This window comes from Silurus meridionalis, chromosome 5 (assembly GCF_014805685.1).
Source record: "Silurus meridionalis isolate SWU-2019-XX chromosome 5, ASM1480568v1, whole genome shotgun sequence".
In the NCBI taxonomy this organism is placed as follows: Eukaryota; Metazoa; Chordata; class Actinopteri; order Siluriformes; family Siluridae; genus Silurus; species Silurus meridionalis.
Genome location: NC_060888.1, coordinates 9,691,543 through 9,717,983, shown reverse-complemented (window position 1 = coordinate 9,717,983; position 26,441 = coordinate 9,691,543). Strand labels below are relative to the sequence as shown.

General features: G+C 39.5%; 1 pseudogene; it reads right to left on the bottom strand.

Annotated features, from left to right (window-relative positions):
- Window positions 1–238: 238 nt before the first annotated feature.
- LOC124386047 lies at window positions 239–23,475 on the bottom strand (annotated as a pseudogene).
- Window positions 23,476–26,441: the final 2,966 nt, after the last annotated feature.

Genomic DNA, 26,441 nt, shown 5'->3' with positions numbered 1-26,441 from the left:
TCCTCAAAACACAGAGTTCCAAAAACGTATTTATCACAGCTGTATATTCAACTTTTTAATAATCTAATCGCTGGATTACTAAACAGAGGATTCTAATTACAATTTGTGCGATCGCGTTTTCTCTCGGTCAAGTTCACTCGTTCTGCCTGCTTGTCCGCTAAAGTTCGGCAAGGGCGGACTAACCTTTCACCTCACCAATGAGCAATCGGCTCAAAATTTCTAATTTTATTTTATAAAGCAATTTTCCTGCATTTTTCTTCTCTCTTTCTTATTCTATATATATATATATATACATTTTATAAAAAGTTATATAAAATTGCCAATAAATGCTAGTGACCTAGGTTAATGACCTGGGTTACAAATATAAAACCTAATTTAAAAGATAAAACCAAATTTTTGAGAGGTTGGACTGATGGGGTTCTTCATCCTGAGCGTTTCATCAGCAGGTCATATATGGCAGTAGTGATGCCCCAGGAGATGCAGGAGCGCAAAATGACCAGTGATCCTCCACGGTACAACAACACCAAACATTGCTGTCGTTTCTGCCACAGCTGATGCCAGCTTGCCCTCACTCCCAGGTTTTCTCCACCGACCTGGGCCTGCATGTTGGCCACCAACACTGACAGTGGATACAAGGGCAAGCTGATCACAAAGGAGCTGACCATCCCTGATACAAAAGATGAGGCTATGGGGGGGGGGCAATCTTGCTCATGGAGTACTTTGGACAATGGATCCTTCAAGCCAAACTAAAGCCCATTTCCTAAGGCATTACGAGTAAGAGTGGGTAAAAAAGCTCGGTACCACCCTTTCGCTAAGGTTTCAGAACTCATCCGGGCCATAATATTGCTGAGAGTGGGAAGGGTGTGGTCGTTGCCACTGTTTTGTAGGATACTCTGTGCGCGCTCGAAGGGGGTAAATAACAAACTCTCCACTACCCCGGTCCCGAGCCTGAGCCCGGCCAGGGCAGGAAGCATTGCCCTGGGAATATATGACTCAGCCAAAGGGGATAGCTGCTTCTGAAGGGTGTTCTGGAAGCCAAAAACCATGGTTCCCTGAAGAGTCTTCATCAGTAAGGGTGGCACTACTCCACGGTAAAGTTTCAGTAGTCCTTCATTATATAGCTGTAACACAGTCTCATGGATCAGTGTGCTGTGCAACTGCTGGCGAAACACAGTTTTATACACCGGGAAAGTGGTGATGGTGCAGATGAGGCTGAAAACTCCACCATGCATATAACTTTGAAAAGAAATACCTGGCTCTGAGACAACATGCTTCCCAAAGCTTTCGGCATGGTTTTGCTGAATGTCCGACTTTGGTGGCTGGCACATTGCTAAGGTAGACAAAATTAGATACAATAAGTAAAACATATCATATTCTTTTGTTCACTATTTAGCAATAATATAAACATTTAGATAACTGCAGTCTTATTGACTGTAAATCTGCTAAAAGGTTCTAAAATGAAAAAAATAAAAAAAAGTTTCTATACTGTGCAAACATGAAGCCCTTTTGTCAGAAAGGTGTCCAAGAAAACCCCAATTCATAAGCATAGGGTCCTCCCTTGTCTGGAGCAGTTATTGTTTTTAAAATATAAAGATTTAGTGTTACATTTAGATTTTTTTATTTCAGTTTTGTTTGATGAAAAATAAATAGCTTTGATTTCATTTTTTTGTTCATTTCTGATAGCTGTTTATTACAGCTCACAAATACTAAAAAACTTTCAGTATTAAACATTCGCTTATTACATTCAAATACTGTCTGAAACGTGAAAACATTACAGCTTCTTTTTAGTCAACATACATTTCATTTGTGTGTGTATATATATGTATATATATATATATATATATATATATATATATATATATACACACACACACACACACACACACACACACACATGATATATAATCGTGGAAATTATTTAAAAGTTATCATACTCCAATTCGGGCACTTTCTTTTTTCTGCCTATTAGTTTGGCCATTAATGTGCCATTATTTCTAATTCACTGCTGTGTCAGAGATTTAATACAAGTTACTCTGCCACCTACTGGTCATTTATGATTAAACAACATGCATGGATCTGCTCAACCTTGAGTCTTAAATCAGACAACCAAGTACATAAAAAACAAAAACAGGAGCTCTGTTTTGCTTTCGTTTATATTGTGGGTTGACATTATAAGTGCAGTTTAGTTTTTTACACTCATTTTATTTTTATTTTAGTTTTATATAATATATATTTTTTATTTAAATTATAATTTTAATAATTATTTTATTTGGGTTTCAGGGATTGTGTTCAGATAATGTGTTAATTCCCAGCACTAATTTAAATGAAAACGTATTAATATTTAAATGTGTGTGTGAGAGAGGGGCTAGACTTTAGTAAAAATACACCCAAGGACAACTAACAGTCCAAAAGGGCAAACACTCTTGGTTAGACCGCCCAAGTCTACTGAGTACCTCTGTGATAGCAAAAATAGATCGTGTTTTTTGTTTCTTGTGGTATGTGCCATAAATGGAGTTTATTTTATGCTTCAAAACACTGTGAAAATTGCTTCTTTGTTGTTCTTTCAAACATGTACATCCTTTTTTGCAACCCTGTTACCAATATTTAGGCAGATATATAAATAGCATTTAAAAGCTATTTAATTAATAATAGTTTATAGGATTGTGCAATATTTATCCAATATTTATTTCCATCCAGAGGTGCATTAATGTCAGGGATCCACCAGCCACACATTCACATAACCCACCTATCACTCCAAGCATCTCTCCTATGTACTAATCATCTACACCTGGAGCTCATCAGCCTCCAGGCTATATAACCACCATTCCCCACCAAGTACATTGTTCGTTCTAGAGTTTAGGCTGACGAACACTGCTGGACTACCCAAGCTACCGTCACGACGTGTATAGTTTGGTTTCAGTTACGTGACTCTGTTTAGCTCCTTGAGCTTTCGCCTGTTCATTGCATTTACCAGGATTTACTAATCCTGAAGCTTTGCTCTAGTTTACCGTTTTCTGCTTCTGCCCTGTGTTGCTTCATTAAACATTGTTTACTGCACTTCCAAATGTTTACTGCAGGCCAAATGTTAATAAGAGCAATATAAATTTTTTTTTGGTACAGTAAATAATTGTGTACAATGGATAACTGTAACCTGTTTAATAAAAATAGATTCACTGATTTATATTTTATGAAACATGTTGGATATTATTTCATATTATTCCTACCTTCAAACAAATGTCAATGAGGTAGACAATGGAAGGGTGGATTTTCTTGCAGACTGTATCGACTGGGAAGAAATTGAAGAGAGCACCTTATTTTTTTTCCTTATCCCCTGCACTGTTCCAGTATTACTCCTTTCGGTTTTTATTGACAAGGGCTTTTTACATTTATGTATTTTAGCCGTAAATCGAACACGTGCTAATATAAAACCAGTCCTGGTCCTTGCCTAATATTAAACAAAAATGTATTGCCAGTTCTGTCAGATATGTGTGCCATTCTAAAAAAATATCACACTCTTCCTAAGTGAAGTGTGGAGTCTAGGAGAAGACCCACAGCTGTTGCAAAGTATTTGGTTCCAATAATTATGACACATATTCAATAAATAGATAAATATATATACACTGTGATATAAATATATATGTATTGTGCTTGCAATTGTTTGATATTGGTATTCTTTGTGGATATGCTAAACAAAATATCAAAAGGTTAAACAATAAAGACAATTTTTAACTACAGATTTCTTTGATCATATTATCATCATATATTGAGAGCCAATATAATTAGAAGGCACTGTAGGTAAGTGTCCCATTTTGAAATCTCGCTTGTCAAATATTGTCAAAAGTGTGCAGACACACCTGTTCAGAAGTATGGTATGTGCTTTTTGAGCGTCACATTTTACATTTAGATCCAATTTGCTCTTATAATTCCCTCCACTCTTTGGGGATGATGTTCCATGAGATTTTGGAGTGTGCGTTTGGAGATTTATGCTCATTCAGACACAAGGGTGTTAGTAAAGTCAGGTACTAATGGAGGTGAGGTGAGGTGAGGTGGCCTGGGGTGAAGTCAGCTTTCCAATTCATCCCAAAGATGTTCAGTAGAGTTGAGGACAGATCTCTATAGCAGGAGATCTACCACTTCAACCCATGCGAAGCATATATTCATAGAGTTTGCTTTGTGCACAGGGGTATTGTCATGCTGGAACAGGTTTGGGTCTCCTCGTTCAAGTAAAGGGAACATTTTATGCTACTGCATCCAAACACACCCTATACAAATGCTTGCCTCTCAGTATTGCGATAACAGTTTGTAAGAAAGATGCCCTGCCCTCTGGTCTGTGTCTCTTCTCGGCAAGGCCTTAGGAGCTCCGGAGCAATGACAGAACAACCCACACGATTAAAATCAAGTCTGGTTTATTCAATCCCACTGCTCAAAGGACTGGGCCGCACGGCCGGGTAGATATACACATCAGTCCAAGCCATAGTGCGTATCGTGTGTTGACAGAGATAGTCAGAAACATATGTGCGTAAGAAAATATGTGCGTAAGCAAAGGAACAGGATGTGCTTATAGCTATCTTCTAACTGAACGCCCTTGGTCTTCTAACATCCAGTCACGCGATAGCACAAAATGTACAGGTCAGCAAAGACAGGAGCATCCTGTCTCCAAGAAGGTCAAGATAGGAAGGTTCGCCAAGGCTACTAAAGAATACATTTCAACAATCCCCTCTTTTATACTTAATAACTAATAAGTATAATTACATGAATGTATCAGTGTATTGATCATTAGATAAATTTCGCAAACGCATGTACTGCGGTTCTCGGAGAGCGATGGCAGCCATACTGGTCACTGGCTGCGCTTTTCTCAAGAAGAGGTTGCTGTTCAGTCCTCGCTGCTTCTCCCAACACTTCCTGCAATGTGGAGAATGTCCGAAGAGGCGGCACAGGAAGGTCTGAGGTGCGACGGAGGTCATCCACGGGCTTACTTAGACCATTCCCCCTCTTCAACTCTGTGGAAGAATAAGTTCTACCGATGGCGTCAGTTCTTACTTCTGATCACTAGGACATATAAGAACACCACAGTTAAGTATATATCTTTATAACAATTATCACTTTGGGGCATGTTTCAGACGTCCGGCGTGGATCCACTGTGGAAAGAGATCAGTTAATACAGCTGTACGAGTCACAGCGATCACGTCTGCAGGTTCACTGTAAGGGGTCTCACCCAAGGGTGTTCCCATTTTGTCCAATTTCTTCACCAGGACTCAATCCCCTACCTTAAAGGGGTGAGTGTTTTTGGTCGGAATTGGGGGTTTCCTTGCATTTACCCGTGTCCAATAATCATCTAATGTTTGTAGCAACCCTGCAGCGTACTCGCTGAGATGCACATCTAGGTCCCCCGTACCCACAGCCTGTTTGCCTCGTCGCCATGGGAGGGGAAAGGGTCGCCCCATTACAAGTTCATACGGTGAGAGATGATCAAGGGCCACTTGTGCGGTCATTCGCATATCCGCGAGAACGAGTGGAGAGCATGCAGCCAATTTTTTGAGCCAGATGCGTGCATGGCTTTACGAATTTTGTTGTTTATTGTACGATTAGCGCATTCCACAATGCCTGATGATTGTGGGTGGTACGGAATATGGAAATGCCAATTAATCTTCAGCTCCTTGCACAGAAGTTGAGTAACCTTGGAGGTGAATGGGGTTCCTTTATCAGAATCAATTCCTACAGGGATGCCATACCTAGGAATTATCTCAGTAGTTAGCTTTTGAACCACAACTCTAGCGTTTTCTTTGCTACAGGGGAAAGCTTCTACCCACCGTGAAAATTTATCCACCATTACCAAAAGATATCTGAAAGGGCCCTGTCTTGGCACGTGTGTGAAATCGATCTGCCATTCCTGAAAAGGTGTCTCAGGGACGGGAAGGTGTTGGTGTATGGCACCTGGTTTGGAGATGTTATTTTGTGCGCATGTCAAACACCTATCTAGAATATTGTTCACGTCTGTGTACAGGTGGTCTATACAGAAACTTTCAGTTAAGTCATGTAACACCCCTCTTCGTCCGCGGTGAGTGGGACCATGAAACTCGCGGACGAGGAATGGAGTACAGTGACGTGGGAGGCAAAGACGACCCTGTCCATCTAGTACGATTGCGGAGTCAGTAGCACCCTGACTCATCCAAAATAGGCGATCAGCAGGTGAAGCCGAAGCCTGCAGTGAAGAGAGGTCCATGTCAGGTAGAACAGCGCTGATCATGGTATTAACAGACACCATGGCTGGCGATAAATCTGGTGGCAGAGGGCGTGAGGCCGCAGCTTGCTTAGCCATGCGGTCGGCGAGACTATTACCCCGCACCTCGTCTGTATCACCAGAGGAGTGCGCCTTAGTTTTTACAATGGCCAACGAACGGGGCAGGTGGCAGGCAGTGATTAGATCTTGTACTAATGATGCGTGTGAAATGGGTTTGCCATCAGCAGTAGTGAAGCCCCGAGATTGCCAGATGCGGCCGAAATCGTGAGCTACCCCGAAGGCATAACGAGAGTCAGTATAAATTGTGACGCCAGTGTCTTCCGCGAGGACACAGGCGCGGTAAGAGCGAAGAGTTCAGCAGCCTGTGCAGAAGAAAAGGAAGAGAGAAAGACTCAAGGACAGTGTTAGGCAGGCGACAAACAGCATAACCACAAAAATAAACACCATCACTAGGTTTGGAGCAGGAACCATCAACAAAGAGAACATCGCCTATCTGTAAGGGAACAGAGGATAGGTCAGGCGAATACTGGTGTCATTGACAATTTCGTGAGGCAATCATGGTCGGAGCCCCATACAGTCATCCCGTGCGTTAAGCAGGCGCTGTAGGGCGTGAGCTACAGTGTCATGGGAAGACGAGACGATAGTTAACTGCTCAGTGGCCAACAAAACAGTCTCATACCCTGAGCGACGTTGTGAAGACATGTTCTGTGTGTTTAGATTGCGTAATATCTGTGTTACCTGATGTGAGGTGTGCAGAATCAGAGGATGAGATAGAACGATCTTTTCAGCATCAGTTACCATCAGAGCACAGGAGGCAACGGCATGAAGACAGACCGCAAACCCTGAGCCACGGAGTCAAGGGATTTTGAAAGAAACGCACAAGGTCGCATGCCTCCCCATGTTCCTGAGCCAACACCCCAGATGCTGTTCCTGGTTGAGTTGCCACGCACAGGTGGAACGGAAGGCTGTAGTTAGGCAGTCCCAGTGTGGGAGCCGTACACAGGGCTCGTTTCAAGGCCCCGGCGGCCAGCATTTCGGATTCCATGTCAAGGCGCGGTTGAGGATCAGAGTGCTTCACTGCAGTGCGAAGACACTTGTCATACAAAAGCAGTCTGGAATCCACTGACGGCAGTAGTTGATAAGGCCGAGGAAAGCCTGCAATGCCTGTTTAGTGGCGGGCCGCTGAGTGTCCATGATGACTTGTATTCGTTCAGCAGTCAGTTTCCTGGAACCCTGAGAAAGTTCATAGCCCAGGTACCGGACAGTGTTCTGGCAGAACTGTAGTTTCGTCTTGGATACTTTGAAACCCTTTTCAGCCATGTGCTTGATAAGGGCCAGTGTACGCCTGGCAGGTGTCATAGTCGGTAGCAGTTACCAGGAGATCATCAGCGTACTGTAGAACCACTGAATCAGGGGGGAGGCAGAGGCTCGACAGGGCGTTCTTAACCGTGGTCGCGAAGACCGCGGGGGAATCGATATACCCCTGTGGCAGCCTAGTTCAATTCAATTCATTTTTATTTGTATAGCGCTTTTAACAATGAACATTGTCTCAAAGCAGCTTTACACAGATAATGTGGTGATTAAATGTAAATATGTTCTTTGTAAGTATGTTTGTCCCTGATGAGCAACTGTGGCAAGGAAAAACTCCCGAGATGGCATAAGGAAGAAACCTTGAGAGGAACCAGACTCAAGAGGGAACCCATCCTCATCTGGGTTGCACCAAATGTCCATTTGAAGCATATATGCAAAGTTGCGGGCACAGTGATGATGATCAGAAGCAAACTGCACTCCCGAGTCAGTGCAGCAGACCGCTGACACCAACTACAGTCAATCCGTCCTCAAAAGCACCCGTTCTACTCCGGAATTACATGGAACCACCCAAGGTGTTGATGAGAGACCGTCCCGAGCTGCACAGAAGTGTGAAGATCCACGGAGGGAGAGGGGCAGGAACAGTGGTCACTGGAGCCTCAGGAGCATGTTTAACTCGACCGAGAGAGAGAGAGAGAGAGAGAGAGAGAGAGAGAGAGAGAGAGAGAGGGTGACGGGAAGAGAAGGATATGGATTATTAAGTGTAACTATTGGTGTATGAAAGTTAATGTCACTGTGCAGTTTGGACTCCGGCAAGACTCGCTATGGCAGCATAACTAAAAGGGAGAACCAGAAGGTAACACAGACATGAGGGATCTCTGGGATAAGAGACGACCCACCACACCACCGTCAACAAACCTGAGTGAACGTGTGAATGTGAGGGACGACAGCATACAAATATACCAGTTCACCAAACACTCTATATCCATGTTCCTCCAGATCTGTGCCTTTACCTAAGAAAATCTACTGATAAAAGGCTTGACTAAATAAATAAGTTTTCAACCTCGACTTGAACACTGAGACTGTGTCTGAGTCCCGAACACTGATTGGAAGGCTGTTCCATAACTGTGGGGCTTTATAAGAGAAAGATCTGCCCCCTGCTGTAGTCTTCATTATTTGAGGAACCAACAGATAGCCAGCACCTTTTGATCTAAGTAGGCGTGGAGGATCATACTGGTACAGAAGTTCACTCAGATACTGCGGTGCATGACCGTTAAGTGCTTTATCGTCAGTAGTAATATTTTATAATCAATGCGAGATTTGATTGGGAGCCAGTGTAGACTGATTAAAACAGGGGTGATGTGGTCATATTTCCTAGATCTAGTGAGGACCCTTGCTGCTGCATTCTGGACTAACTGAAGCTTATTTATGCACTTACCGCACACCCAGACAGTAAAGCGTTACAGTAGTCTAATCTAGAAGTAACAAAAGCATGAACTAGTTTTTCTGCATCCTGCAACGACATCATATTTCTAATCTTAGCAATATTTCTAAGGTGAAAGAAGGCGATTCTGGTGATATTATTCACGTGAGACTCAAAGGAAAGACTCGGGTCAATAATCACACCAAGGTCTTTGACAGCCGTACATGCTGAAACAGAAACACCATCCAGAGATGCTACATAATCGGAAAGTTTATTTCTAGCTGCATGTGGTCCTAGTAAAAGTACTTCTGTCTTGTCTGAGTTGAGCAGAAGAAAGTTATTAAGCATCCACTGTCTAATGTCCTTTACACACTTCTCAACATTGTTAAGCTGATCTCTCATCTGGCTTTGCTGAAATATACAGCTGTGTGTCATCAGCATAGCAATGGAAGCGAATCCCATGTTTATGAATGATTTCACCAAGAGGCAGCATATATAAAGAGAAAAGCAGTGGGCCCAAGACAGATCCTTGAGGAACACCAAACTTTACCATCCACAAACTGATAGCGATCAGTCAAATAAGACCTGAGCCAAGAGAGAGCTGTTCCCTTTATTCCTACAACGTTCTCAAGTCTAGCAAGCAGTATAGTGTGATCAATGGTGTCAAAAGCTGCACTAAGGTCGAGCAAAACAAGTAAGGAGACAAAACCCTGATCAGAGGCCAATAACAGGTCATTTACCACCTTAACTAGCGCCGTCTCTGTGCTATGATGAGGCCGAAATCCTGACTGATACATTTCAAAAACGTTATTCATAAGCAGATGTGAGCATAACTGCTGTGCTACAACCTTTTCTAAAATTTTGGATATAAAGGGAAGATTTGATATCGGTCTGTAGTTGGACAACTGACATGGGTCAAGGTCAGGTTTCTTAATAAGGGGGTGGATAACTGCCAGTTTGAAGGATTTAGGTACATAACCAGTGCTAATGGAAGAGTTAATTATTTTTAAAACAGGTTTGATTACCTCTGGAGCTATCTGTTTAAAGAAACTTGTAGGCAAGGGATCGAGAAGGCAGGTTGATGGTTTTGATGAGGAGATTAATGAAATTAAGTCACTCTCATGAATAGGAGTGAAGCTTTGTAGTTGATTGTCCGTTATAATGACACTGCTGTCTACAGGGTTACTTGTAAAATAATTTGGATTTATATTAACCGTCTGGATTTCTTGCCTGATGTTTTCAATTTTATTATTAAAAAAGTTCATGAAATCATTACTACCTATTGGTGGTGTGCATGTTAGTGTAGTGCTTTTATTCCTGTTAATTTTGCTACCGTGCTGAATAAAAATCTAGGATTATGCTTGTTATTTTCTATGAGGGTGGAGAAATATGCTGATCTGGCAGCACTAAGAGATTTTCTATAATTTAAGAGGCTCTCCTTCCATGCTATTTGAAATACTGTTAATTTTGTTTGACGCCATTTACGCTCTAGTTTTCGAGTGGTCTGTTTTAAGGTGCGTATGATCATTATACCACTGTGCTAATTTTTCTCCTGATCATTTTGGTCTTAAGGGGAGCTACATCATCTAGAGTGTAACGTAACGTTGTTTCTAGATGTTCAGTGGCCCAGTCGAGCTCTGCGGGGTCTGACGGAGATCTATCTAATATCGTAATATCGGAAGATTATTAATAAACGCGCTGCTGTAGCTGACGTGAAAGTACGCTTAACACGGTAACGTGGTGACGTAGAAATGCAATGACTAAGGCAAATTTTAAACGAGATTAGATAATGGTCTGAAATAGCTTCAGACTGTGGAATTATGACTAAGTTTTTTATTTTTAATCCAAATGTTAACAACAAATCGAGAGTGTGTCCACCACTATGAGTGGGTCCTATAACATTCTGATTAATTCCGACTGAATCTAGAATGGACACAACTGCTGCTCTTAAGGAGTCTTCCTGATTATCAAAATGAATATTAAAGTCTCCAACAATTAATGCTTTGTCTAAAGAAGTAGCTAGATTTGTAATGAAATCTGCAAATTCTATCAGAAAATCAGAGTAGGGCCCTGGGGGTCTATAAATAATAATTAGTGGAATTAACTGACTTGACCTGCTTTCGGACACTGAATATTTTATGTTGGCGTAAAGAACTTCAAATGTTTTACATTTGTGTTTAGTCTTTTGTGTGACGTTTAGATTATTATTATAAATAGCTGCTACTCCACCTCCTCTGCCATTTAGACGGGGTTGGTGTATGTAACTATACCCAGGAGGACTCGCCTCATTTAATGCTACATATTCATTCGATTTAATCCACGTTTCTGTCAAACACATTATATTGAACTCCTGGTCGGTAATAATTTCGTTTATAGTCAGCGCTTTTGGCGTGAGAGATCTAATATTCAACAATCCTATTTTTAGATCAGAGGTGCTGGCTGTGCGTTCAGTCCTATTTAATTTAGTCCACGTGTACTGCTGCCCCCTGTGTGTGAAGGCAAAGAGAGGCTGCGTCTCCTTCACTACAGGAACACTGAAGAAAGCAGAGCAGAGTTCAATTACAGAAAATACTGTATGAGTACATGGATTTGAGGCTATGATGGAGGAGACGTCGGGGACAATTGGTGCGACTGGAATAATCAGTTCGTTTATTTTTCGCAGATCTTGGGTGAATCTCCACGAGCCATCTGGTTTTGGAATAGGATTAACAGGTGTGTTGTATGGGCTGACGCATGGGGTGACAACGCCCTGTTGCAAAAGAGAATTCAAAATAGAGTCAATGCCAGTAGTTTTTTCAGGTGATAAAGGATATTGTTTAATAAACACAGGCGTCAAATGTTTAACCTTGGCCTCATATGGAGGACGTCAACGTTATTAGGGCGTCTGGATTATCTTTCCAGAACAAGGTGGATCTTACCCGTGTTGTTTTCTTCTTTCTACGTGGCCTTACTCCTTCTTCTGCTCCTCCTGCCGCCTCTCCCCCCTCCTCCTCCTCCTTTATCTCCTCATTAACTACTTCATCATTCGAATATTTTAACACCGGGACGTGTCCAAGCAAACTATCCTCGTCATAACTATCGCCTAGTTTACTTTGCAAGATGAATCTATAATCTGCGCCAGTCAGCTGACAGTTACGCGAACTTTTGATTAACATATCGACAAAAGGCAGAGGTTTATCGGGGGAGGGCAAGAGACTAATGATATCTTTAAGAGCAGATGGTGAAGGCGGAGTAACCTGTACTCCTGAGGGTTTAGCTACCCATACACATGCTGCATTCCACGGGAGGATCGGAAGCGTCCCAGCATCGGGACCAACATCATCAGGGTCACTGTCATCGCCTGAGCTGTCAGAGCTAGAGTCGGAACTGGAATCACTAGATTCCTCGTCCTTGGGTTTCTTTTTAGCCCTTCTTAGGGTTTTTCTTGGCTGATGTTTCTCCTGTGTCGGAGACCTTCATCGCGGCTAGCGATGGATACATATTAGCCACTGGAGGTGGTTTGGGGTTACGGTCAGGCGCATTGGGCAATACCTTTTTTCCCTTCCCGAATAAGGCGGCGGTTTAGCGAGAGAAATGGAGAGTGGTATGGGAGTTAAAGACCAGAATCCTTTGGGGTCCTGGGTTTTGGAATACCCTTCAATACTCTTTTTGGAGTGTAAATGTTTTTGCGTTCGTCCCAGATTTTCTTCATCTCATACCATCGCCCATAACATTCCCGCATATAACCGAGATTCCATTGTGGATCTCCGAGGCCTTCATAAATCATGCGATACGCGGAGGCTAAATACCCTGGATCAAATGTACCCTCTCTGGGGTAAGGTGGAATCTGAGGGGTTGCCTCAGTCCAACCAGCCAAATTGTCAAGATAAGGAGTAACGAAGTATGTTAGACCACAACGTTGCATCCAAACAGAAGGCATCTCTCCAGGCTCAGGCTTAGGGTATGAGTTTCCCATTTTAAAATACCAACACCAATACTTAATGGCAATACAGGCAAGAGACACAGAGAGAATATTTTCCTTTTTGTTTTACAGCGCGCTCTGCCCAGTAACTATAATACTGAGGTCCTCCTTCCTTTCAGGGGCTATACAGGAATACCCTAATCCTATACCTGCTCAGTAATACCAATACTGAGGTCTACCTTCCCCTGAAGGAGATATCCTAGTCCAAATACTGCCAACCAGGTAGTCAATCAAACATGTCAATCAAGAGTATCACGTAGGGGTCACCAAATTGTAAGAAAGATCCCTGCCCTCTCGCCTGTGTCTCTTCTCTGCAAGGCCTTAGGAGCTCCAGAGCAATGACAGAACAACCCACACGATTAAAATCAAGTCTGGTTTATTCAATCCCACTGCTCAAAGGACTGGGCCGCACGGCCGGGTAGATATACACATCAGTCCAAGCCATAGTGCGTAGGAAAGGCGGGGACACAGACAGAGTTATCGTGTGTTGACAGAGATAGTCAGAAACATATGTGCGTAAGAAAATATGTGCGTAAGCAAAGGAACAGGATGTGCTTATAGCTATCTTCTAACTGAACGCCCTTGGTCTTCTAACATCCAGTCACGCGATAGCACAAAATGTACAGGTCAGCAAAGACAGGAGCATCCTGTCTCCAAGAAGGTCAAGATAGGAAGGTTCGCCAAGGCTACTAAAGAATACATTTCAACACAGTTTGGGAAAAAAACACATATGGCTGGGAAAGTCAGGTGTCCCAATATTTTTGTCCATATTGTGTACATTTGGCCCCGTCACTATAGCCATCATTCTAAAATCAGTAAACATGACACGCAAAAGACAACTTAGTCTGGCAAACCAGTTTTATGCTATTTAGACACATGCTGGCAAAGTATATTACAATAAATAGGGATTTTACAATTATTATAATTCTTGTGAAAAACACATTATGATGTCATTATAATTGTGATTGTAACAAACTGCAATCAACAGTCCTCTTTATCATGAAATTGTTCATTTTAGGAGTCCAGAATTCCTAAATTCCAATCAGCCAAGCATTTGGCAGAAGCAAAAGGATTAATTTAAAGAATATCAGAATAAGAAAAGGGTGACCTCTTTAACTTGTGGCATGGATGCTGGTACCAGAAACAGCTAATCCCATTCCCCCCCCCACAAAGTGTTTATACAGAAAAATGTAAAAAAATAAATAAATAAATAAAAAGTGAATAGGGTTTGTTGAATGAAGCACTCTGTTGAGTGAGATCAGAGTAGGATGACTAGTAACCCAAATAAGCACTCTTTACATCTGTGGTAAACAGCAAAACATCTCAGAATGAACAATACATTTACCTTGAGGTGTTTTTTGTTTGTTTGTTTGTTTCTTCACACCATTTTGTGTCAACTCTAGAGACTGTTGTGTGAAAATCCATATTAATAGTTTCTGAAGAACTTAAACCAACTCCACCTGGAACCAACAACCAAGTCAGAGAGATCACACTTTTTCTTTATTGACCAGTTTTTGCACAATTTTTGCATTGTGTTGCCACCACATGATTGGTCGATAAGTTAAGTGCATGAATGTGCAGGTTTTCCTAACAAAGTGGATGCTGAGTGCACGCTTTAATGAACACCTTTACAACTCATTCATGCAATTACTCAATCATCATGTTCCAGCAGTGTACTATGTACACTATTCATATGACACCTTAACTCTGGACTTGCACAGCACAGTGTCACTTTGTCACATTATACTGCATATGGTCAATATGTAATATGTAATGCTGTTTTACTGTACTAGCTCTGCATAAAATTGATAGCTAAATTGAATTAAAATTAACATATACACATTTTATATATATATATACACACACACACATTTTATATATATATATATATATATATATATATATATATATATATATATATATATATATATATATATATACACACACACACACACACACACATTTTATATATATATATATATATATATATATATATATATATATATATATATATATATATATATATATATATATATATATATATATATATATATATATACACACACACACACACACATACTTAATAGTTATACTTTATACTTAGTTATTTACTTTAATTTTATCCTTACAGTGAGATAAATAAGTATTTGAACACCCTGCTATTTTGCAAGTTCTCCCACTTAGAAATCATGGAGGGGTCTGAAATTGTCATCGTAGGTGCATGTTCACTGTGAGAGACATAATCTAAAAAATATATATATATATATATATATATATATATATCCAGAAATCATAATATGATTTTTAAACTATTTATTTGTATGATACAGCTGCAAATAAGTATTTGAACACCGGTCTATCAGCTAGAATTCTGACCCTCAAAGACCTGTTAGTCTGCCTTTAAAATGTCCACCTCCACTACATTTATTATACTAAATTAGATGCACCTGTTTGAGGTCGTTAGCTGCATAAAGACACCTGTCCACCCCATACAATCAGTAAGAATCCAACTACTAACATGGCTAAGACCAAAGAGCTGTCCAAAGACACTAGAGACAAATTGTACACCTCCACAAGGCTGGAAAGGGCTACGGGAAATTGCCAAGCAGCTTGGAGAAAAAAAGTCCACTGTTGGAGCAATCATTAGAAAATGGAAGAAGCTAAACATGACTGTCAATCTCCCTTGGACTGGGGCTCCATGCAAGATCTCACCGTGGGGTCTCAATGATTCTAAGGAAGGTCAATGACCTGAAAAGAGCTGGGACCACCGTTTCCAAGGTTACTGTTGGTAATACACTAAGACGTCATGGTTTGAAATCATGCATGGCACGGAAGGTTCCCCTGCTTAAACCAGCACATGTCCAGGCACGTCTTAAGTTTGCCAATGACAATTTGGATGATCCAGAGGAGTCATGGGAGAAAGTCATGTGGTCAGATGAGACCAAAATAGAACTTTTGGTCATAATTCCACTAAACGTGTTTGGAGGAAGAAGAATAATAAGTACCGTCCCAAGAACACCATCCCTACTGTGAAGCATGGGGGTGGTAGCATCATGCTTTGGGGGTGTTTTTCTGCACATGGGACAGGGCGACTGCACTGTATTAAGGAGAGGATGACCGGGGCCATGTATTGCAAGATTTTAGGGAACAACCTCCTTCCCTCAGTTAGAGCACTGAAGAAGTCGAGGCTGGGTCTTCCAACATGACAATGACCTGAAGCACACAGCCAGGATAACCAAGGAGTGGCTCTGTAAGAAGCATATCAAGGTTCTGGCATGGCCTAGCCAGTCTCCAGACCTAAACCCAATAGAGAATCTTTGGAGGGAGCTCAAACTCTGTGTTTCTCAGCGACAGGCCAGAAACCTGACTGATCTAGAGAAGATCTGTGTGGAGGAGTGGGCCAAAATCCCTCCTGCAGTGTGTGCAAACCTGGTGAAAAACTACAGGAAACGTTTGACCTCTGTAATTGCAAACAAAGGCTACTGTACCAAATATTAACATTGACTCTCTCAGGTGTTCAAATTCTTATTTGCAGCTGTATCATACAAATAAATAGTTAAAAAAAATCATACATTGTGATTTCTGGATTTTTTTTTTTTAGATAATGTCTCTCACAGTGGACATGCACCTACGATGACAATTTCAGACCCCTCCATGATTTCTAAGTGGGAGAACTTGCAAAATAGCAGGGTGTTCAAATACTTATTTTCCTCACTGTATATTTAAATTCTATTTTTCATGTTTACAGGTTGGACAGTCGCAAAAAGCATTTCACTGCATGTCGTACTCCGTATGAATGTGTATTTGGCAAATAAAGTGTTAATTTAAATTCAATTTAGCTTTCAATTTTATGCAGTGCTAGTACAGTAAAACAGCAATACAGAATGACAGTTTGGTAAAGCAATATGGTGTGAATGGTGGCTGAGTTTTAATTAAAAGGTTGAGACATTTTCACACAGTTGGTGGTTTTCGACCTTTCATAATGCATGACCTTATGAAAGGTGTTATCCCCAATGAAATGTCTATGTGCATTAAAATCAATCTTGAATCCATTATTCAAGCTAAACAGCAATTCCCTTACAAATTCTCAGACACAGTTAATCAGCCTCAGATCATTACAGCTACATTTGCCTCTCAAAGTAATGCCTATGAAAACTGGGCACTAATTAAACTTCTCCTCTCATGATTGACTTTGATATCCCTGAAAATTCTGTTGATCCTGTACTTTACCACTTTTTTTCTTTTTTTTTTTTTTTTTAAGTTTAAAATGTTTCAAAAACAGAAATTGATATTTTATTTGTTTTTTTGTATTTTATTTCCTGAGTGCATTATGTGCAGGTTTTCTTAGTGTTTTGATGTCATGATTTAAGAATTGTTAAATGGAATAAATAAATATCCTAATGCCTTTGAGTTTTGAGTACAACTTGAGAAAGATGACAGTTTCCACACATTTTCAAGTAATGTGAACAAGCAGACCTGTTAGGGTAACTTCTTTTTGAAGTTTAACCTAACTAGCTAGTCAAATGATAAGCATTACAATCTCAAAATCCAAAATATCACAAGTACAGGCAACATGCTGGAATTCTTACAGCCTGCATTGAATCTGTCATGCCAGCTGGCAGGAATGATCCACGGTGTTAAAGCTGATTAGAAGTACACTTTAAAAAAAAAAGGACAATATCAGCTGCAAGTACTGGCGCCAAAAAATTTGTACATTTTGAAGCTCGTAAATTTTTTATCATAATTCAGAGATATTGTCTTGTTAAAAGGTACCACTGCCAGGCTTAGCACGCAAAGGACAACACTATTTGGAGTTGGACGAATATTGCTGTGATGTTGCTAAATAGGCTGGAAAGTACTACTATACCTAGCTGACTTTTGCTTTTTTTTTCTATCTTTCTTTCTTTATTCAAGTGGTCGGCTCCATGGCATCTGTCTGTACTTTTGAATGGTGATCGTTGATATGTTTCTGCAATAAAACTAATTTTGAATAAAAATGTTGATCACAAAAAAAGAAAGCACACTCAGCTGTATAGGACACTTGGCCAGGATGCAAGGTGACTTTTAAACCAACTTATCTTAGATATAACAGCTGTATTGTCAGCATTTTCTAACAATTCTATGAAGCATGCCAAAGAAAAATGAATTGCTGATACAGGATTTATTCACAATGGTTAATATGTGAAGCGGTCTTGAACACAGATGTTTTCTAATGATTATGTTTCCATGGCAGGCTTTCTAATTCAAAATTCTACCCTTCAGTCTTTCTCCAGCAAAGAGAATATGCATGTGAAGCATGCAGGCAGAGTCAAAAGGGCACTGCTGTTTAAAGATGATTGGCTTATGTTTTCCCACCAGTACAAAATCCACCTGAGACTCATCCACCATGAGTGCATGGTCTCAATGTTAACAGGAGGAAAAGCCCGCTTGTAACAGCGCAGTCCGCATTAGCATGGTGCTAGATTCCTTGAGAACACCGGACACTCTGTAAAGTCACAAAGTTAATGAAGAATGTTTGGAGTTCATTAATCTGATATAAGATCAGTCTATGTTTGACTAAGCTATTAATTGTTAACTAATTTTAGTTAATAAGCTATAAATAAAGAATTAATGTAACCTATATACTTCTCTAATTCTATGAAGACCAAACACTTGGCTATGGATGAAGACTTTTAAAAAAAATATTAACGTGTCAAACTGTCACTTTTAAAATAGTTATTTGGTGATGAGAATTAGTAAGTGATTCATTTATTTGACTGGTGCACTCTAGCTCAATACTGTGGACATTAATCACATCATATCAAAACATGGCTCCTTTTTTTTTTCTTTTTCTTTTTATATATACACTGCACATTATGTGTACTGGGTCAATAAGTAAAATGTTCTGGCCAAGTTAATTAATAGATCTGAAACATTTCTACATGCTGTTACTCAGCACAAAACTAAATTTCAATGAGATTTTCCAGAATTTAATAAAATGTTTACAAATACAAAACACAGCATTTACTTTATAAAGTCAAAAAAGTAACCCAAACCAGTGTCCTCGCTCTTTGTCACAATTCTTTAATAAGAACAAGTTTAGCAAATTTCAAATGAAAAATAATAGAAACTCAAAATATATAAAAGTGAAACAATTCTTGGTGGATCCTAAGAAAGTATGGCGAAATTATTTCATAACAATACATTTAAATTTAAAAAAATAAAATAAAGAACGTGGAAAAAGAAAACTACCAAGGAAGCTCCAGCCTGCAGAGACCCTAACTTACGATCCCCCAGCATTTACTAAAACAAACAAAAAAAGGAAGAAGGAAAGGAAACAAACTCACTCAACTAACTTGACTTTCTTGCCTGTGTAGATACATGTATTCCAATCAACTTATACAAATCAAACCCAAATAAATAAAATGTAACAGATTGTCACCCGAATGGTCAAGCATCTAGTCGAGCTAGTCGCAACCCGTGTAAGGTACTAAACAGAATGCGTTTAAGACTAGGAACTAAATGTTCACAGTCTTTTTAAAGACTTGCTAGAATCCTTAACTAGAGATGTACAGCTCAGACAGGTAGACTGGGTGCCAGGATTTCACAGAAGGCAAATTTTCTTTGGGGTCTCAATCAGCTTACTGAGGTCTTAGGGTCAGGCTCCCTTGTTTCTTTCTTTCCTTCTTCTTTTGGTAATAAAGCACAATAATGGGATATGCGCTAAGAAGAGGTTACAAGACTGAAGAGATACGAGACAGACTCACCGTTGTGGGTCCTCCGAATAGCCTCTGCAAGGATCATTGAAATGTCGATGACCTGGAAAACAGAAAACAACACAATCATCTTTGATCAGAAGTAAAGCATTTTCATAAATATAGCCTTGTCATTGAAAGGTTTCTTGAGTCTTGACTATCTAGTAAAGTTAAAATAGACTTAGTATGCATCAATACTATACACATCAACGACAGTGTATAGACAAAGAACACAATGTTCAGTTATAAAGACTCTATATATCTTTGTTGTGAAAGAAAACAAGTGGCCAAAATGTTTTAAATGAGCCAGAAAACAACTGCAAAAATTGCATTCAATATCAAGTCATATGACAGGACTGAGGTGTAAAATACAACAGCAAACTCAAAAACATGAAATTCTATTTAGGTATATTTTACTGGTGTATATATTGATCATGGACATGGTTCATCAATCAGCAAAGAAAAGATGTTAGTTACTAAGTCATGACCATTTGTAAACTATCGCGTGCTATGAGTAACTAATGCAATACTGATTTGCTACACCTGCCACCTGTTTGTAAAAATGTACTTTTATGCTCCCTTTGGTGCCATTTGTGTAAAAGGAAAATACTGACTAAACTTTACGAGTTACTTTGAGTGTTTACTAATGTCATGTAAGCAGTAAATTGCATTATGAAATTTACTTTTGTTTTTTTTGTCATCTGTTCGTTCACTCATGCTGCTTTCCTAGTTGTACCACCAGTACAGGCTTCATTAAAACAAGCAACATGCAAAAATTTTTTATTCCACAGTAAGGGCCAATTAGGATGTTTTACACAGAACAAGACATGGCTTTACAACAGAGCTGCCAAGAAGCTTATGTTTAAAACTTCAATCACCTCAATAACTCATAAAATACCTAATAAAATGTATTTATCATAGGGAATATTGTGTAGATATCAAGGTCAACTAACATTACAAATGTTTCTCAAAACAATGTGTGTATAAATCTGTGTGTGCTTCTGTGGGTTCCCATTCACTAACATTGTTATGGTTATTGGTACTTTTTACTGCAACTAAGCACAAGAGGGACTCGGACACATCCACCAATATCACATATATAGTTGGGTTCAAAACAGTAGCCTTACCTCAACCTAATTCACCATAATACCATCAATTTACCAAATTTACCATCATAATTTTTAAATAGGACCATGTTGTTCTGGTCACCAGTGAAAAAATATTTAAGTCTTAACTTCCATGTTGTTCTACAGTCAAAAAGATTGCAGCAATATTAGATAAAGTCTAGCCAAATAATGAATATATTTTCCCAAACAATAAAACAAGCTAGCTAACATACTGTATACAGTTTCAAGACCTGTCAGAGTGTGGAAACGGCTACTTTTTTTTTATCATTGAGACACATGCATGTTCCTTTTGTTAATATGTAGCAAACTGGATAAAAGGCCAAAACATGCAAGAATTGGTTGCTCTAAGAAAGGCACTTCTGTAAGACAGTAAATAAGAAAGAAAATGTTACCAGGCTGCCTCATAGCTAAACATAGAGAGGAAAGCTTAATTATTTGGGGTTGTTTTGAGGCAGGGAAGGGGAAAGACTTGTTACAGCTAAAAGGAATACTGAACCAACATGGCTACCGTTCCATATTTCACTCCTATGCAATTTTATCTGGATGATGGTTAATTGGAAGCAACTTCACCTACAATAGTTTGTAAGTGTTATTTAGAGATCAGACAGTCAGCTGGAGTGTTATCTGTTGTGGAATGGCCAGCCCAGTCAACAGACTTAAATCCTATTGAACTTCTCTGGGATGAACTGTATCACAAGATCACCTTTGGCAAGTTTGAGTATTCCAACTGAATGTCTGGAGAAAACCAATAAAAGATTAGGCATTTACAAACTTTTGACAGGCACTACATCCCCTTTTCTTTCCTTCTGCCAATAAACAACACAGATGTTTTTGGACAGCGTTTAACCTGCACCAGCTATAACAATACACAATAAAGATCTCCAATTTTTTATTAGATCCAAATTGTAATAGGCTTTCAGTGCTTCTCTGGTCTGAACACAAACTAAGTAGAGGTCGACAAAAATGGGTTTTTCTCTGGCCAATGATGATGCCAATATTTGTAAATTGGCAGCCTATGGGCAAAAATCAGGGAAAACTGGGAAAACTGGGAAATCAGCCCCCCATGTCATAAAATCTAATTCTTAATAAGACATGATACAGAAAATTGTTTAAATTAAAAATATATTGCACACAACACAAGCCTCTCTAATCAGTGCACTAGTTACCAGGTTTTTGTTACCATGCCTACCAGTAGCCTAAACTACAGCTGGTTGACAGCTCACTAACAATACAGTTAGCAATACTAATAATAACAACAATACTCTAAATGTTATTCTCTTTCTCTTCTCAAATGTTATACTCATACGCTCTCCAAAAGTAGAGATTATTTAACCAAGAAAATATACAAGGCAAGATTAAGTACGAATGATATGAATTTAAAGCACACCACGGTTGAGTGTCGGTTGACTTTAGTTTTTTCCGCACCGTTGGCTATGGTCAGACGGCATCAGCTGTTTCTGAGCTGATTCTGCAAGCATCAGTGGCGGAGCTCATCGGCGAGAAAGAGAATACGATTGGCTAATTAGCTTAGCGAAAGAGCACACAATAAAAAATTTTATTCTTGCTCTTGTCTTTGCAACTTAGAGGACATGATTGAAAAAAGCTGCACAAGTCCATTAGTAACGATTACAGCAGGTGAAAATGCTGCTTGCTTTACATATTCAACTCTCTAACTCTTTTCCGGTTTTCCTGTTTGGATGCTGAATACAGACTACTGCCACCTGCTGGTAAGGGAGAGTTATGTTCTCTCATCCAAGCACAGAATGTAAAAGCATAGTTGGTGTGTCAGATGCGCCCACCTAATAATCGGCCTAATTTGCAGCACAATCGGCCGATGCATGATTAATTTAAAAAACTGCAAAAATCTGCCTTATTAATCAGCTGGCTGATCAATCGTTCGACTTTTAAAACTAAGTAATAATTCATGTCAGGACAAGTAACTTTAGAAAGAAATTTTTTAGATTGCAGGCCCTGAGAAAATGCCATGAGTAAGGATGGCATACACCTTGGTGGCACCAGCTGATAATAGCCTAAAAAGAACAAGAGAGACAAAACAACTTGCTCAGTTTCTATTTACAGCACACTGTTCGCATTACATGTAGACGGGTGTGCACATGTATACTGATTGACTCTCTAGTATACAATAAATGTATGCAGGAGTGTACTTTATTCATTTACTCGTTGGGCCTTATTCATGGAAGATATGAGTCAACATGGAGCAATGTGCACAGAAAATGGACCATCCTGTAAACACTCCTCAGAATTCACAAATGATTCTTAGATCCCTCAGATTCATTAGTTAGGCCTGTGTATGTTAAAGAATTTCAATCATTCTGCACACATGCTCACCCATTCACAATTTGCATAATACCCTCACATAAAGTATAACAACCATAATAAAGATAAGCAGGAGGACATGTCATAATATAATATTAGTTTTATATATATATATATATATATATATATATATATATATATATATATATATATATATATATATAAGTGTATAAAGTGTGAAACAACTGAAAAATGTCATATTCTATGTTCTTCAAATTAGCCACCTTTTGCTTTGATTACTGCTTTGCACACTCTTGGCATTCTCTTAATGAGCTTCAAGAGGTAGTCACCTGAAATGGTCTTCCAACAGTCTTGAAGGAGTTCCCCGAGAGATGCTTGGCACTTGTTGGCCCTTTTGCCTTCACTCTGCGGTCCAGCTCACCCCTAAACCATCTCGATTGGGTTCAGGTCCGGTGACTGTGGAGGCCAGGTCATCTGGCGCAGCACCCCATCACTCTCCTTCTTGGTCAAATAGCCCTTGATGCCTTCAGTGTGACTCTACATTTTCATAGTCATGAAAATAAAGAAAACTCTTTGAATGAGAAGGTGTGTCCAAACTTTTGATCTGTACTGTATATATATATATATATATATATATATATATATATATATATATATATATATATATATATATATATATGACCTTAACCCTATTGAACACCTTTTTGATTAATTGAAACATTGACTGTACTCCAGACTCCACATCAGTACCTGACTTTACTAACACCATTGTGGCTGAAGGAACACAAATCTCTCCCAGAAGAGTGAAGATCAATGGAGACTAAATGTGGAATAGGATGTTCAGGTTGTGCAGGTGTCCACAAACCTGAAAGCCTGTTCATAAGCAAGTAAAATATACTTCATGCACCACAGCCAAAACAATTCTTGAATATGGGTTGTTTTGTCTGTGGCACCAACATTATTTTGTGTAAACCTTGCATTACACATTTAAAGTAGCACATCCTAGCATTCTATTCAAATGCTGCACTGTCTCTACATGCATTTTATTATTTTTAAATACTATAAATATTTTTCTCTGATCCATTGCTGGCATTTTCTTCTACCTAAATATGCAGAAAAAAATTATTTCAAAACTATTACTTCTTGGATCTTTTTCCTGTATATATAAATTACACACATGCCATATGCTCCATGCATGTTAAGACACACAGGTGCTGTCTCTGGTAGAAATATGCAGACAGTCACTGTTTGTCATGTCACACTAAGCATCAGTAAATTATACAGGATATTTTATACAAATGAAATACAGATGAGGAGATTTGAGTGGCAATAATTTTTCCTCACACCCCATCCATCTCCCTTTCATCACCATCTCCTAATGTTAAAATGAGTCACTTATAGGTCACTTCACTTTCAAACCTTTGACTTCTCACGTGCAATGGATTATTAATTAATCCTTTCTTGAGTGTTCATCATTTCCTAATAAAACAGCACTGTAGTGCATGTTCCTACTGTGCCAAAACCTCATGCTCACATGGAGTAAATGAGTGTGTGCAAACTAGTGTGTGTGTGTGTGTGTGTGTGTATGTGTGTATATATATGTGTGTGTGTGTGTGTGTGTGTGTGTGTGTGTGTGTGTGTGTGTGTGTGTGTGTGCACGCATGAGAGAGAACAGAAGTGTACTCCCCCGCACAACAGGATTCCGTTGTCCAGGCCGCCTCGGAAATCCTCCCCGAAACTTCTCTCAGTGGCTGCCTAATACACAAAACACACACACAAAACACACACACACACACACACGAATGAGTTCCTGACATTGCCGAAATGCATATAGAAAGAGTCATGTAAAAAAGAAAGTACACTTTCTATGAATTCTATAGTTTTACATATCAGGACATAATAAACATAATCTGGTCCTCACCAGGCCTTAGAACTTGGTATATACAACCACAGAACATGACCACCACCACATGACATGCTACACTAAGCCATTGTTTTTTACAAAAATAATGCCAAAATGGAGAATCCAAAGCAAACGTTATGATTCAATAGCTTGTAGAACCGTCTTTAGCAGCAATAACTAGAAGTAATCGTGTTCTATATGACTTTTGGAACTCTTCTCTACAACATTGCTTCAGTACATTGAGGTTTGAGGGCATTTGTTTATTCTGTTACGGTCCTGCCTCAGCATTTCAATCAAGTGGGGGTCTGGACTTTGACTGGACCACTGCAACACCTTGATTGTGTTCTTTTTCAGCTATTTTGTTGTTTTTCAGCCATTGATTTTGTCAGACAGATGGCCTCAAATTTGACTCTAGAATATTTTGGAAAACAGAGGAGCTCATGATTGACTCAATGAATAAAATGTGACCATTTCCTGTGGCTGCAAACAAGCTCAAATCACCACCCCTCCACCACCGTGCTGTACATTATGGCCAAACATCTCCACTATGTTGGAGACATTATTCCAGAAGTCTTGCAGTTTGTTCAGATGCAACTTTGCAAACCTAAGCCATGCTGTCACATTCTTTTCAGAGAGAATGAGTTTTCTCCTGGCAACCCTTCCAAAAAAAGCATACTTGTTCAGTTCTTTCTAATTGTACTGTCATGAACTTTCAGTTTTAACATGCTAACTAATGCTCATCGAGTCTGAAATGAGTGTCAGCATTATTTTATTTTTTGCAATTTCTCCAAGCATTGCATGGTCTAATCTTGGGGTGAATTTCCTGGGATGTCCACTGCTGGGAACCGTGTTAAATGTTTTTCACTTGTGAATAATCTTCCTCACTTAAGTGATGAGCTTTAAACTGTTTCGATATGGCCTTATAACCTTTCCCAAATTAATGGGCAGCAACATTAGCTTCTCTGAAATAATTGCTGAAGTCTTTTCTTTTTGGCATTGTGTTAAAACACACCTGAATGCTCCAGACCAGCAAACTGCTAAAACTTGGGCTTTTATAGCGCTGCTGATTATGTAAATTCAGGGTGACATGAGATTGGGTGGTGTGAGTTGGAGAGACACCCTGGCATGCACCATAATCACACACACACACACACACACACACACACACACACACACACACACACACACACACACACACACAGAATCTGAATAGGAACACCCTTCCTTAGAAGTGCAGATAGGCATATCTGGAAATGGCAGAGTAAAAAAGAATTTCTAAAGACCAGGCGGTTCATGAATTTACGAAAAGTCAAACAAAACAGTATAAACCGTAATTGTAGCTTGAAGAGATTGCAAGTCCAGACAATGCCAAAAGAATCTGTGGTCAGGAACCAAGAGAGCAAAAACTGGCCAGGTGGTTGGAACGGATTTTGTTCTCTCTTACCC